Raw genomic sequence first — 12,876 nt, 5'->3', positions numbered from 1 at the left:
ACTTCGTCTACACAGCGATCCCCTCACGATCTCTCACTACACAGTTTGATCTCAACAGATCACACTCCCTCACAGTTGATCTACACAAGATCACACTCACAAAGCAATAGAAATAGTGCAAGACTCTCTCTTTACAAGTCCCTATGGCAAAGAGAAAGAATTCTGAAGCTGGGAAGTGAACACACAAAAAAACACAGAGAAAACAGAGAGAACAGGTTTTGAAAATTTTTCTTAGGAAAATAGCGTCTCTCTGGTTTTTACAGAAATTAGGGCTACTGGGAAGAAGAAGAAGTCTGAGTTTAAATAGGAGAGATTAATCATTTTAAAATCACAACCCAATCTTCCCAAATAAGAAAATAATCTCCTACACAGACTGTGCCTCAGACTGTGCCAAACACAGTTAAGTGATAGCATAGTAAACACGGCAAACGACCGTTTGAAAATCATCTCGGTTGACCGAATAAACTTTCGGTCGACCGCCTGAACATTCGGTCGACCGAAATGATGAATTCGGTCGACTGACCGAAAATCCGGTCGACCGCGATCAGCTCTGAAAACAAAGAAGAAAGCAGAGACTTCATCGGTCGACCGCACCGGTCGACCGATAGAAAAAATCGGGCTTTCGGTCGACCGGTGCGATCGACCGACAAACTCTCTGTCGCCCAGTGAAGAAAGATCATAAGTGCGGTCGACCGGTGCGGTCGACCGCATTCTGACATATTCTGGAAACAATATTTTGACTCAAACAAAAATATTTAGAAAATATTTATTTGACCTCTGAAAATTATGAAACTTTGTAAAATGTTTTTAATAATAAAAATAAACTATTTGGAAAAAGAATTTTGTGGATAAGTCCTCATACTTATGAAAAATAGTCTTTTGTAAAAAAACGCTTAAAAACATAAGTATGAAGGCGTGTGTGTGATTCCCAATAGCTTCAAGTAAAATCAGTAACTCTTTGCCTACATTCTAGCACTAGAGAGAAAATAAAAACTAGCTAATATCCTCACATAGAATACAATTCTTGAGTCTTGATATAGCTTGAGTTTGGATGAAGCTTCTATATGAATTTGTTGTTCTTGAAATAACATTGCTTCATCACTATGCCTCCTCCTCCTTTGGATATCATCGTTGTAGCGTATATTCCATCCAATCCTCCATGAATGGCACTAACAAGCTTGATAAAAGAATTTACTATATTTGCACTCAATAAGCCATTAGTACCGATAATGGTGGCTGTAAAACATCATCAAAACATAAGGGCTAACAATCTCCCCCTTTTTGATGATGACAACCAACCATTATTTAAGAGCAAAAATAAAATAGCTTATAGATAGGCCAAGAGGCTTAGTAAATATATCCGCTAGTTGAGATTTGGTGTCAACAAATACTAGGGATACATCTTGTCTCTCTATATGACCGCGTAAGAAATGATGGCGCACATCAATATGCTTGGTTCTAGAATGCAAAACCGAATTTTTGGAAATATTTATAGCACTTGTGTTATCACAAAAGATTTTAATATTTTGAAAACTCAAATCATAGTCAACTAAGCTTTGTTTCATCCATAAAACTTGAGTACAACATAAGCCAGCGGTAATGTATTCCGCTTCCGTAGTGGATAATGCAACACAATTTTGTTTCTTGGAAGCCCAAGAAACAAGTGAATTTCCTAAGAATTGGCATGTTCCACTAGTACTCTTGCGATCTACCTTACATCCGGCAAAGTCGGTATCACAAAAACCAAATAAATCAAAAGAGGTGCTTCTTGGATAAAATAAACCAAGATTAAAAGTACCATTAACATATTTAATGATCCTTTTAACCGCAATTAAATGAGATGCTTTAGGAGATGCTTGAAAACGTGCACATGCACACACACTAAACATAATGTCGGGTCTACTAGCGGTAAGATAAAGAAGACTACCTATCATACCTCGGTATAGTTTTTGGTTCACATCTTCACCACTTTCATCTGCATCAAGCTTAATACTAGTACTCATGGGAGTAGGTGCATGCTTAGAATTCTCCAAATTAAATTTTTTAACCAATTCCTTCGCATACTTGCTTTGTGAAATGAAGATCCCATCCTTAGTTTGCTTGACTTGGAGCCCGAGAAAGAATGTAAGCTCTCCCATCATACTCATCTTAAAGTGATCCTGCATAACTTTAGAGAATTCCTTGCACAAGGATTCATTAGTAGTACTGAAAATGATGTCATCCACATATATTTGAACTAAAATGAAATCATTTTTCCTTTTTTCGCACAAAAAGAGTATTATCAATTGTTCCTTTTGAAAAACCATTTTCAACAAGAAAACTAGAGAGGCGAGCATACCAAGCTCTAGGAGCTTGTTTCAACCCATATAAAGTTTTTTGTACCCGGTAAACATGATTAGGGAAAGCATGATCTATAAAACCGGGGGGTTGCTCAACATACACTTCCTCTTCTATAAAATCATTTAAGAAGGTACTTTTAACATCCATTTGAAATAGTTTGAAATTTTTAAAGCTAGCAAATGCCAAAAATATCCTAATAGATTCCAACCTTGCAACCGGTGCAAAGGTTTCATCATAGTCTATGCCCTCCTCTTGATTGTATCCTTGGGCAACCAAACGAGCTTTATTTCTAGTAACAATACCATGTTCATCAATTTTGTTTCTAAAAACCCATTTAGTACCAATAACACTAATATTGTTAGGTCTAGGAACTAATTTCCAAACATCATTTCTTTGAAAATTATTTAGTTCTTCATGCATAGCCAAAACCCAAAATTCATCATTTAAAGCATCATTAATCTTTTTAGGTTCTAGATGAGATAAGAATGCAACATTACCACACTCACTCAAAGCTTTTGAGCGAGTAACAACTCCTTTTGAAGGGCTCCCAATAATTTGTTCCTTTGGATGATTTGATGCGAATTTCCAAGCTTTAGGTGGTTCAACTTGTTCTTGAGCATTGGTGCTATCTACATCCTTTTGAACTTCTACAGAGGGAGTGTCATTGATTTGCAGCAAGTCCAATCCTCTCTCAATATCATCATCATCATCTTTCCTAGGCAACACAACTTGAGAGCCAACATTAGTCTCATCAAAAGTAACGTTTATAGACTCTTCAACAACGAGGCTTCGTTTATTGAAGACCCTATAAGCCTTACTTCGAGGTGCATAACCCAAGAAAATACCAACATCAATTTTGGAATCAAATTTATCATGGTGATCTTTTGTATTTAAAATAAAGCATTTGCAACCAAAGACACGAAAATAACCAATGAAAGGAGTTTTTCCATAATAAAGTTCATAAGGAGTTTTCTTAAGCTTTGGTCTAATCAAAACACGATTTAAAACATGGAAAGCCGTATTGACGGCTTCCGCCCAAAAATATTTTGGCAAATCAAAAGAATTAAGCATAGTGCGTGCCATCTCTTGTATGGTGCGATTTTTCCGTTCAACAACACCATTTTGTTGTGGTGTTCTAGGAGCGGAAAACATATGAGTTATACCATGATGAGCACAAAAATCATAGAAAAATTCATTTTGAAATTCACCACCATGATCACTTCTTATTTTAACAACTTTCAAATCTTTTTCATTTTCAATTCTTTTGACATGATTAGCAAATTCTTCAAAACAATCATTTTTCTTTGCAAGAAATATTGTCCATGTAAAACGAGAAAAATCATCGATAATCACAAATACATAGTGTTTGCCTCCAAGAGAGGTAACACGCATAGGACCAAACAAATCAAGATGAAGTAATTGCAAATGTTTAGAAGTCGATACCTCATTGATGGATTTGAAAGAAAATTTTGTTTGTTTACCTTTGGCACAATCCTCACATATGGTATCTTTGATGAAGTGCAAACTAGGTAATCCTTTTACAAGATTTCTCTTAGACAATTTTGATATTAACTCCATATTTGCATGTCCAAGTCTCTTGTGCCAAATCCAAGGATTTTCATCAATTGTCGCAAGACACTTCACATCTTGATTCACTAATTCATTCATCTCAAAAATGTATACATTAGATTTGCGATTAGCAATAAAAACAATTTTCTCATTCATACTAATGATGCATTTATCCGGTTTAAATGAAATATCAAAACCTTTATCACTCAATTAGCTAATGCTAAGAAGATTATGATTCAAACCATTTACCAAATAAACATCTTCTATAACGGGTGAGGGTTTCTTACCAATAGAACCAACACCAATGATTTTACCTTTCTCACCACCGCCGAAGGAGACGTTACCTCCTTCAATCAATAGGTGCATACAAAATTTCTTTTGTATGTACGAATGTTAGAACCATGAAACCTATTTCTACCATGGTGATTGTAGTTGGCATAAGCATGAGTGGGTCTAGTCCTACAACCCTCAATTTCTAATCTTTCAATCTTTGATCTTAATTGCTTGTTCTCGAAATCGAGATCTCCTAGCAATTCATCTTTTAGTGCAAGAGAGGTTGTTAATTGTTCTAGCTTGATATCACAAGAAGCATGCAATTTTTTAAAAGAAGAGTATTCTTTAGATATTCTTTTAAATTCAAAGTTCAACTCTTCTAAAGCCATAGCTATGTCACATTGCATATAGAAAGATTCACTTTCGGCCTCGGATATTACCTCATGTTCATTTGCCATGAAACAAATGTTGGGGTCATGAAGAGCAAGTTTGGCTCCTTCTTCATCACTATCCGAGTCACTTGGTTCGGATTCTTCCCATCCGGCATACATAGCCTTCTTCTTCTTGTACTTCATATACTTTTCGTTGAGCTTGGGGCAATCCTTAGCGATGTGGCCCGGTTCATTGCACTCAAAGCATTTACCTACACGAGAGGAAAACTTGTTGTTAGATCGGGGGTTAAATTTCTTGTTCATTTTTATGAGTCTAGAGATTCTTCTAGAGAGATGAGCTACTTCTCTAAAAAAATCAACTTCACTATCCGATGAAGAAGAGGAGTTATCACTAGCTCCTTTGAGAGCTATGGTCTTCAACTTTGTTGATGGCTCATCAACTTCCCGTGATGGCACTTCCTCCTTCTCCTTCCCCTTGAGCTTCTTCTCATGGACCTTGAGCTTTCCGATGAGGCTATCGAGAGCTAGAGTAGTAAGGTCATGAGCTTCCTCAATGACCGTAGCTTTGGGTTCCCATGCCGGAGTCAAAGAGTGAAGTATCTTGTAGTTCATCTCTTGAATAGACAAGTGCTTATCAAGACCATGTAATTCATTGATGATATTAGTAAAATGGGAAAATATAGCATCAATGGATTCATTAGGAAGCATTTTAAATAGCTCATAATCATGCATAAGTCCACTAATCTTAGATTCCTTAACTTGGGGGTTCCTTCATGTGTGATACATAATTTTACCCAAATTTCGTATGCGGTTGCACACATGGAAACTCTATTGTATTCATTGGGGGAAAGACCACAAATTAAGGCGTTCATGGGCTTAGCATTGAGATTGGCTTGGTGCCTTTCTCCATCGGTCATGTTCCCGACTTTGGACTTCTCTACATATTTCTTTTCTATGAGCTCTAGGATGTCAAGATCAATGCAACGAAGGTAAATTCTCATCCTAGCCTTCCAATAAGCAAAATTGGTCCCGGTGAAGAGTGGTGGTCTAGTGGTGGATTGTCCTTCTAACATATGCATATTCAAAGAGGCCTTGCTTCCGGTGAAGAGTGGTGGTCTAGTGGTGGATTGTCCTTCTAACATATGCATATTCAAAGAGGCCTCCATTAGATCTTTTCTCTAAGGTGGTTAAACTAAAAATTAATATAGAGACCAAGCTCTGATACCAATTGTTGGACCCTAGAGGTGGGGTGATTAGGGTCAAAAGGCTCTAATTATGCAATAAAAATTAAGACAAGCAAACCACAATATACTAATGCAATCAAAGTAAGTGAGATAGGGTTAGGAATCGTTATCCTTTGACGCGCGATGTGTTAACGAGGTTCGGTCCGCTGGCCTACATCCCCGCTCCCCACTCTCGAGGAGAAATCCACTATACACCCGGTTTGGAAGCCGGAACTTTGTCTACACAGCGATCCCCTCACGATCTCTCACTACACAGTTTGATCTCAACAGATCACACTCCCTCACAGGTTATCTACAAAAGATCACACTCACAAAGCAATAGAAATAGTACAAGACTCTCTCTTTACAAGTCCCTATGGCAAAGAGAAAGAATACTGAAGCTGGGAAGTGAACACACACAAAAACACAGAGAAAACAGAGAGAGCAGGTTTTGAAAATTTTTCTCAGGAAAACAGCGTCTCTCTGGTTTTTACAGAAATTAGGGCTACTGGGAAGAAGAAGAAGTCTGGGTTTAAAAAGGAGAGATTAATCATTTTAAAATCACAACCCAATCTTCCCAAATAAGAAAATAATCTCCTACACAGACTATGCCTCAGACTGTGCCAAACACAGTTAAGTGATAGCACAGTAAACAAGGCAAACGACCATTTGAAAAACATCTCGGTTGACCGAATAAACTTTCGGTCGACCGCCTGAACATTCGGTCGACCGAAATGATGAATTCGGTCGACCGACCGAAAATCCGGTCGACCGCGATCAGCTCTGAAAACAAAGAAGAAAGCAGAAACTTTATCGGTCGACCGCACCGGTCGACCGATAGAAAAAATCGGGCTTTCGGTCGACCGGTGCGATCGACCGACAAACTCTCTGTCGCCCAGTGAAGAAAGATCATAAGTGCGGTCGACCGGTGCGGTCGACCGCATTCTGACATATTCTGGAAACAATATTTTGACTCAAACAAAAATATTAAGAAAATATTTATTTGACCTCTGAAAATTATGAAATTTTATAAAATGTTTTTAATACTAAAAACAAACTGTTTGGAAAAAGAATTTTGCAGATAGGTCCTCATACTTGTGAAAAATAGTATTTTGTGAAAAACGCTTAAAAGCATAAGTATGAAAACGTGTGTGTGAGTCCCAATAGCTTCAAGTGAATTCAATAACTCTTTGCCTACATTCTAATACTAGAGAGAGAATAAAAAAAACTAGCTAATATCCTCACATAGATTACAATTCTTGAGTCTTGATATAGCTTGAGTTTGGATGAAGCTTTTATATGAATTTGTTGTTCTTGAAATAACATTGCTTCATCATTATGCCTCCTCCTCCTTTGGATATCATCGTTGTAGCGTATATTCCATCCAATCCTCCATGAATGTCACTAACAAGCTTGATAAAAGAATTTACTACATTTGTACTCAATAAGCCATTAGTACCGATAATGGTGGTTGTAAAACATCATCAAAACATAAGGGCTAACAGTCTCCCCCTTTTTGATGATGACAACCAACCATTATATAAGAGCAAAAATAAAATAGCTTATAGATAGGTGCTCCCCCTATCTATGAGCTCCCCCTAAATATATGCAACAAATGAGGAGATTTCTCTCCCCCTTTGTCACCATCAAAAAAGGGGTAAAGAGAAATGCAAAATGCAACTAAACAAGCAAGCAAATAGAACTTTCACATATTGCATAAGCCCAAGCCATTTCTTATGCGACAAAAATCATCCTCTCCAAGAGGCTTAGTAAATATATCCGCTAGTTGAGATTTTGTGTCAACAAATACTAGGGATACATCTTGTCTCTCTACATGATCGCGTAAGAAATGATGGCGCACATCAATATGCTTGGTTCTAGAATGCAAAACCGAATTTTTGGAAATATTTATAGCACTTGTGTTATCACAAAAGATTTTAATATTTTGAAAATTCAAATCATAGTCAACTAAACTTTGTTTCATCCATAAAACTTGAGCACAACATAAGCCGGCGGCAATGTATTCCGCTTCCGTAGTGGACAATGCAACACAATTTTGTTTCTTGGAAGCCCAAGAAACAAGGGAATTTCCTAACAAGTGAATTTCCTAAGAGTTGGCATGTTCCACTCGTACTTTTGCGATCTACCTTACATCCGGCAAAGTCGGCATCACAAAAACCATATAAATCAAAAGCGGTGCTTCTTGGATAAAATAGGCCAAGGTTAAAAGTTCCATTAACATACTTAATGATCCTTTTAACCGCAATTAAATGAGATGCTTTAGGAGAAGCTTGAAAACGTGCACATGCACACACACTAAACATAATATCGGGCCTACTAGCGGTAAGATAAAGAAGACTACCTATCATACATCGCCAAGGTTAAAAGTTCCATTAACATACTTAATGATTCTTTTAACCGCAATTAAATGAGATGCTTTTGGAGATGCTTGAAAACGTGCACATGCACACACACTAAACATGATGTCGGGCCTACTAGCGGTAAGATAAAGAAGACTACCTATCATACCTCGGTATAGTTTTTGGTCCACATCTTCACCACTCTCATCCGCATCAAGCTTAACACTAGTACTCATGGGAGTAGGCGCATGCTTAGAATTCTCCAACTTGAATTTCTTCACCAATTCCTTCGCATACTTGCTTTGTGAAATGAAGATCCCATCCTTAGTTTGCTTGACTTGGAGCCCGAGAAAGAATGTAAGCTCTCCCATCATACTCATCTCAAAGTGATCCTGCATTACTTTAGAAAATTCCTTGCACAAGGATTCATTAGTAGCACCGAAAATGATGTCATCCACATATATTTGAACTAAAATGAAATCATTTTTCCTTTTTCTCACAAAAAGTGTGTTATCAATTGTTCCTTTTGAAAAACCATTTTCAATAAGAAAACTAGAGAGGCGAGCATACCAAGCCCTAGGAGCTTGTTTCAACCCATATAAAGCTTTTTGTACCCGGTAAACATGATTAGGAAAAGCATGATCTATAAAACCGGGGGGTTGCTCAACATACACTTCCTCTTCTATAAAGCCATTTAAGAAGGCACTTTTAACATCCATTTGAAAAAGTTTGAAATTTTTAAAGCTAGCAAATGCCAAAAACATCCTAATAGATTCCAACCTTGCAACCGGTGCAAAGGTTTCATCATAGTCTATGCCCTCCTCTTGATTGTATCCTTGGGCAACCAAACGAGCTTTATTTCTAGTTACAATGCCATGTTCATCAAGTTTGTTTCTAAAAACCCATTTTGTACCAATAACACTAGCATTGTTAGGTCTAGGAACTAACTTCCAAACTTCATTTCTTTGAAAATTGTTTAATTCTTCATGCATAGCCAAAACCCAAAACTCATCATTTAAAGCATCATTAACCTTTTTAGGTTCTAGTTGAGATAGAAATGCAACATTACCACATTCACTCAAGGCTTTTGAGCGAGTTATAACTCCTTTTGAAGGGCTCCCAATGATTTGTTCCTTTGGATGGTTTGATGTGAATTTCCAAGCTTTAGGTGGTTCAACTTGATCTTGAGCGTTTGTGCTATCCACATCCTTTTGAACTTCTATAGAGGGAGTGTCATTGATTTGCAACAAGTCCAATCCTCCCTCAATATCATCATCATCATCTTTCCTAGGCAACACAACTTGAGAGCCAACATTAGTCTCATCAAAAGTAACGTTTATAGACTCTTCAACAACGAGGCTTCGTTTATTGAAGACCCTATAAGCCTTACTTCGAGGTGCATAACCCAAGAAAATACCAACATCAATTTTGGAATCAAATTTATCATGGTGATCTTTTGTATTTAAAATAAAGCATTTGCAACCAAAGACACGAAAATAACCAATGAAAGGAGTTTTTCCATAATAAAGTTCATAAGGAGTTTTCTTAAGCTTTGGTCTAATCAAAACACGATTTAAAACATGGCAAGCCGTGTTGACGGCTTCCGCCCAAAAATATTTTGGCAAATCAAAAGAATTAAGCATAGTGCGTGCCATCTCTTGTATGGTGCGATTTTTCCGTTCAACAACACCATTTTGTTGTGGTGTTCTAGGAGCGGAAAACATATGAGTTATACCATGATGAGCACAAAAATCATAGAAAAATTCATTTTGAAATTCACCACCATGATCACTTCTTATTTTAACAACTTTCAAATCCTTTTCATTTTCAATTCTTTTAACATGATTAGCAAATTCTTCAAAACAATCATTTTTCTTTGCAAGAAATATTGTCCATGTAAAACGAGAAAAATCATCAATAATCACAAAAACATAGTGTTTGCCTCCAAGAGAGGTAACACGCATAGGACCAAATAAATCAAGATGAAGTAATTGCAAGGGTTTAGAAGTCGATACCTCATGGATGGATTTGAAAGAAGACTTTGTTTGTTTACCTTTGGCACAATCCTCACAAATTGTATCTTTTATGAAGTGCAAGCTAGGTAGCCCTTTCACAAGATTCTTCTTAGACAATTTTGATATTAACTCCATATTTGCATGTCCAAGTCTCTTGTGCCAAATCCAAGGATTTTCATCAATTGCCGCAAGACACTTCACATCTTGATTCACTAACTCATTCATCTCAAAAATGTAAACATTAGACTTGCGATTTGCAATAAAAACAATTTTTCCATCCATACTAATGATGCATTTATCCGGTTTAAAAGAAATATCAAAACCTTTATCACTTAATTGGCTAATGCTAAGAAGATTATGATTCAAGCCATTTACTAAATAAACATCTTCAATAATGGGTGAGGGTTTCTTACCAATAGAACCGATACCAATGATTTTACCTTTCTCACCACCACCGAAGGAGACATTGCCTCCTTCAATCCTTGATAGGGTTGCAAATAACTCTTTGTTGCCCGTCATATGATGTGAGCAACCACTATCAAGGTACCACATCTCCTTACGTCGTTGCCGTGACGTTCCCTACAAAAGAAGAAGATGAAGGTGTAGTAGCTTTAGGTACCCATGTCTTGGGTCCTTGGTGGTTAGTAGTTTTGGTACCTTTGGGTACCCATATCAAACCATAAAAATCTTCATTGTCTTTAATTCTACAATGAGTAGAAATGTGTCCATGTCTCATACAATAGGTGCATACAAAATTTCTTTTGTATGTACGAATGTTAGAACCATGAAACCTATTTCTACCATGGTGATTGTAGTTGGCATAAGCATGAGTGGGTCTAGTCCTACAACCCTCAATTTCTAGTCTTTCAATCTTTGATCTTAATTGCTTGTTCTCAAAATCGAGATCTCCAAGCAATTCATCTTTTAGAGCAAGAGAGGTTGTTAGTTGTTCTAGCTTAATATCACAAGAGGCATGCAATTTTTTGAAAGAAGAGTATTCTTTAGACATTCTTTTAAATTCAAAGTTCAACTCTTCTAAAGCCATAGCTATGTCACATTGCATATAAAAAGATTCACTTTCGGCCTCGGATATTACCTCATGTTCATTTGCCATGAAACAAACATTTGGGTCATGAAGAGCAAGTTTGGCTCCTTCTTCATCACTATCCGAGTCACTTGGTTCGGATTCTTCCCATCCGGCATACATAGCCTTCTTCTTCTTGTACTTCATGTACTTTTCTTTGAGCTTGGGGCAATCCTTAGCGATGTGACCCGGTTCATTGCACTCAAAACATTTACCTACACGAGAGGAAAACTTGTTGTTAGATCGAGGGTTAAATTTTTTGTTCATTTTTATAAGTCTAGAGATTCTTCTAGAGAGATGAGCCACTTCTCTAGAAAAATCAACTTCACTCTCCGACGACGAAGATGAGTTGTCACTAGCTCCTTTGAGAGCTATGGTCTTCAACTTTGGTGACGGCTCCTCAACTTCTCGTGATGGCACTTCCTCCTTCTCCTTCCCCTTGAGCTTCTTCTCATGCACTTTGAGCTTTCCGATGAGACTATCAAGAGCTAAGATAGTGAGGTCATGAGCTTCCTCAATGGCCGTAGCCTTGGGCTCCCATGCCGGAGTCAATGAGCGAAGTATCTTGTAGTTCATCTCTTGAATGGATAATTGCTTATCTAGACCATGTAATTCATTGATGATATTAGTAAAACGGGAAAACATAGCATCAATGGATTCATTAGGAAGCATTTTAAATAGCTCATAATCATGCATGAGTCCACTAATCTTAGATTCCTTAACTTGGGGTGTTCCTTCATGTGTGACACATAATTTTTGCCAAATTTCGTATGCGGTTGCACACGTGGAAACCCTATTGTATTCATTGGGGGAAAGACCACAGATTAAGGCGTTCATGGCCTTAGCATTGAGATTGGCAAGGTGCCTTTCATCATCGGACATGTTCTCAACTTTGGACTTCTCTACATATTTCTTTTCTATAAGCCCTAGGATGTCAAGATCAATGCAACGAAGGTAAATTCTCATCCTAGCCTTCCAATAAGCAAAATTGGTCCCTGTGAAGAGAGGTGGTCTAGTGGTGGATTGTCCTTCCAACATATGCATATTCAAAGAGGCCTCCATTAGATCTTTTCTCTAAGGTTGTTAAACCAAAAACTGATATAGAGACCAAGCTCTGATACCAATTGTTGGACCCTAGAGGGGGGGTGATTAGGGTCAAGAGGCTCTAATATGCAATATAAATTCAGCACAAGCAAAACACAAAACAAAAATGCGATAAAAGTAAGAGAGATAAGGTTAGGAGTTCGTTATCCTTGACGCGCGATGTGTTAACGAGGTTCGGCCCTCTGGCCTACGTCCCCGCTCCCCACTCTCGAGGAGAAATCCACTACACACCCGGTTTGGAAGCCGGAACTTCGTCTACACAGCGATCTCCACAGATCTCTCTCACTACACAGTTTGATCTCAACAGATCACACCCTCACAGTAGATCTTACACAAGATCTCACCCTCACAGCAGAAGAAAAAAGTAAAAGACTCTCTCTTTACACAACCCCTATGACAAAGAGAAAGGTTACTGAAGCTGGGAAGTGAATCACACTTAAAACAGAGAGAAAACAGGATTTGAAAATTTTTCTCAGGAAACAGAAAGCTCTCTCTGGTTTTCAAACGTTAGGGCTG

The sequence above is a fragment of the Asparagus officinalis genome, chromosome 5 (assembly GCF_001876935.1).
Source record: "Asparagus officinalis chromosome 5, Aspof.V1, whole genome shotgun sequence".
Lineage (NCBI taxonomy): Eukaryota > Viridiplantae > Streptophyta > Magnoliopsida > Asparagales > Asparagaceae > Asparagus > Asparagus officinalis.
Note: the sequence above shows the minus strand (reverse complement) of the source record.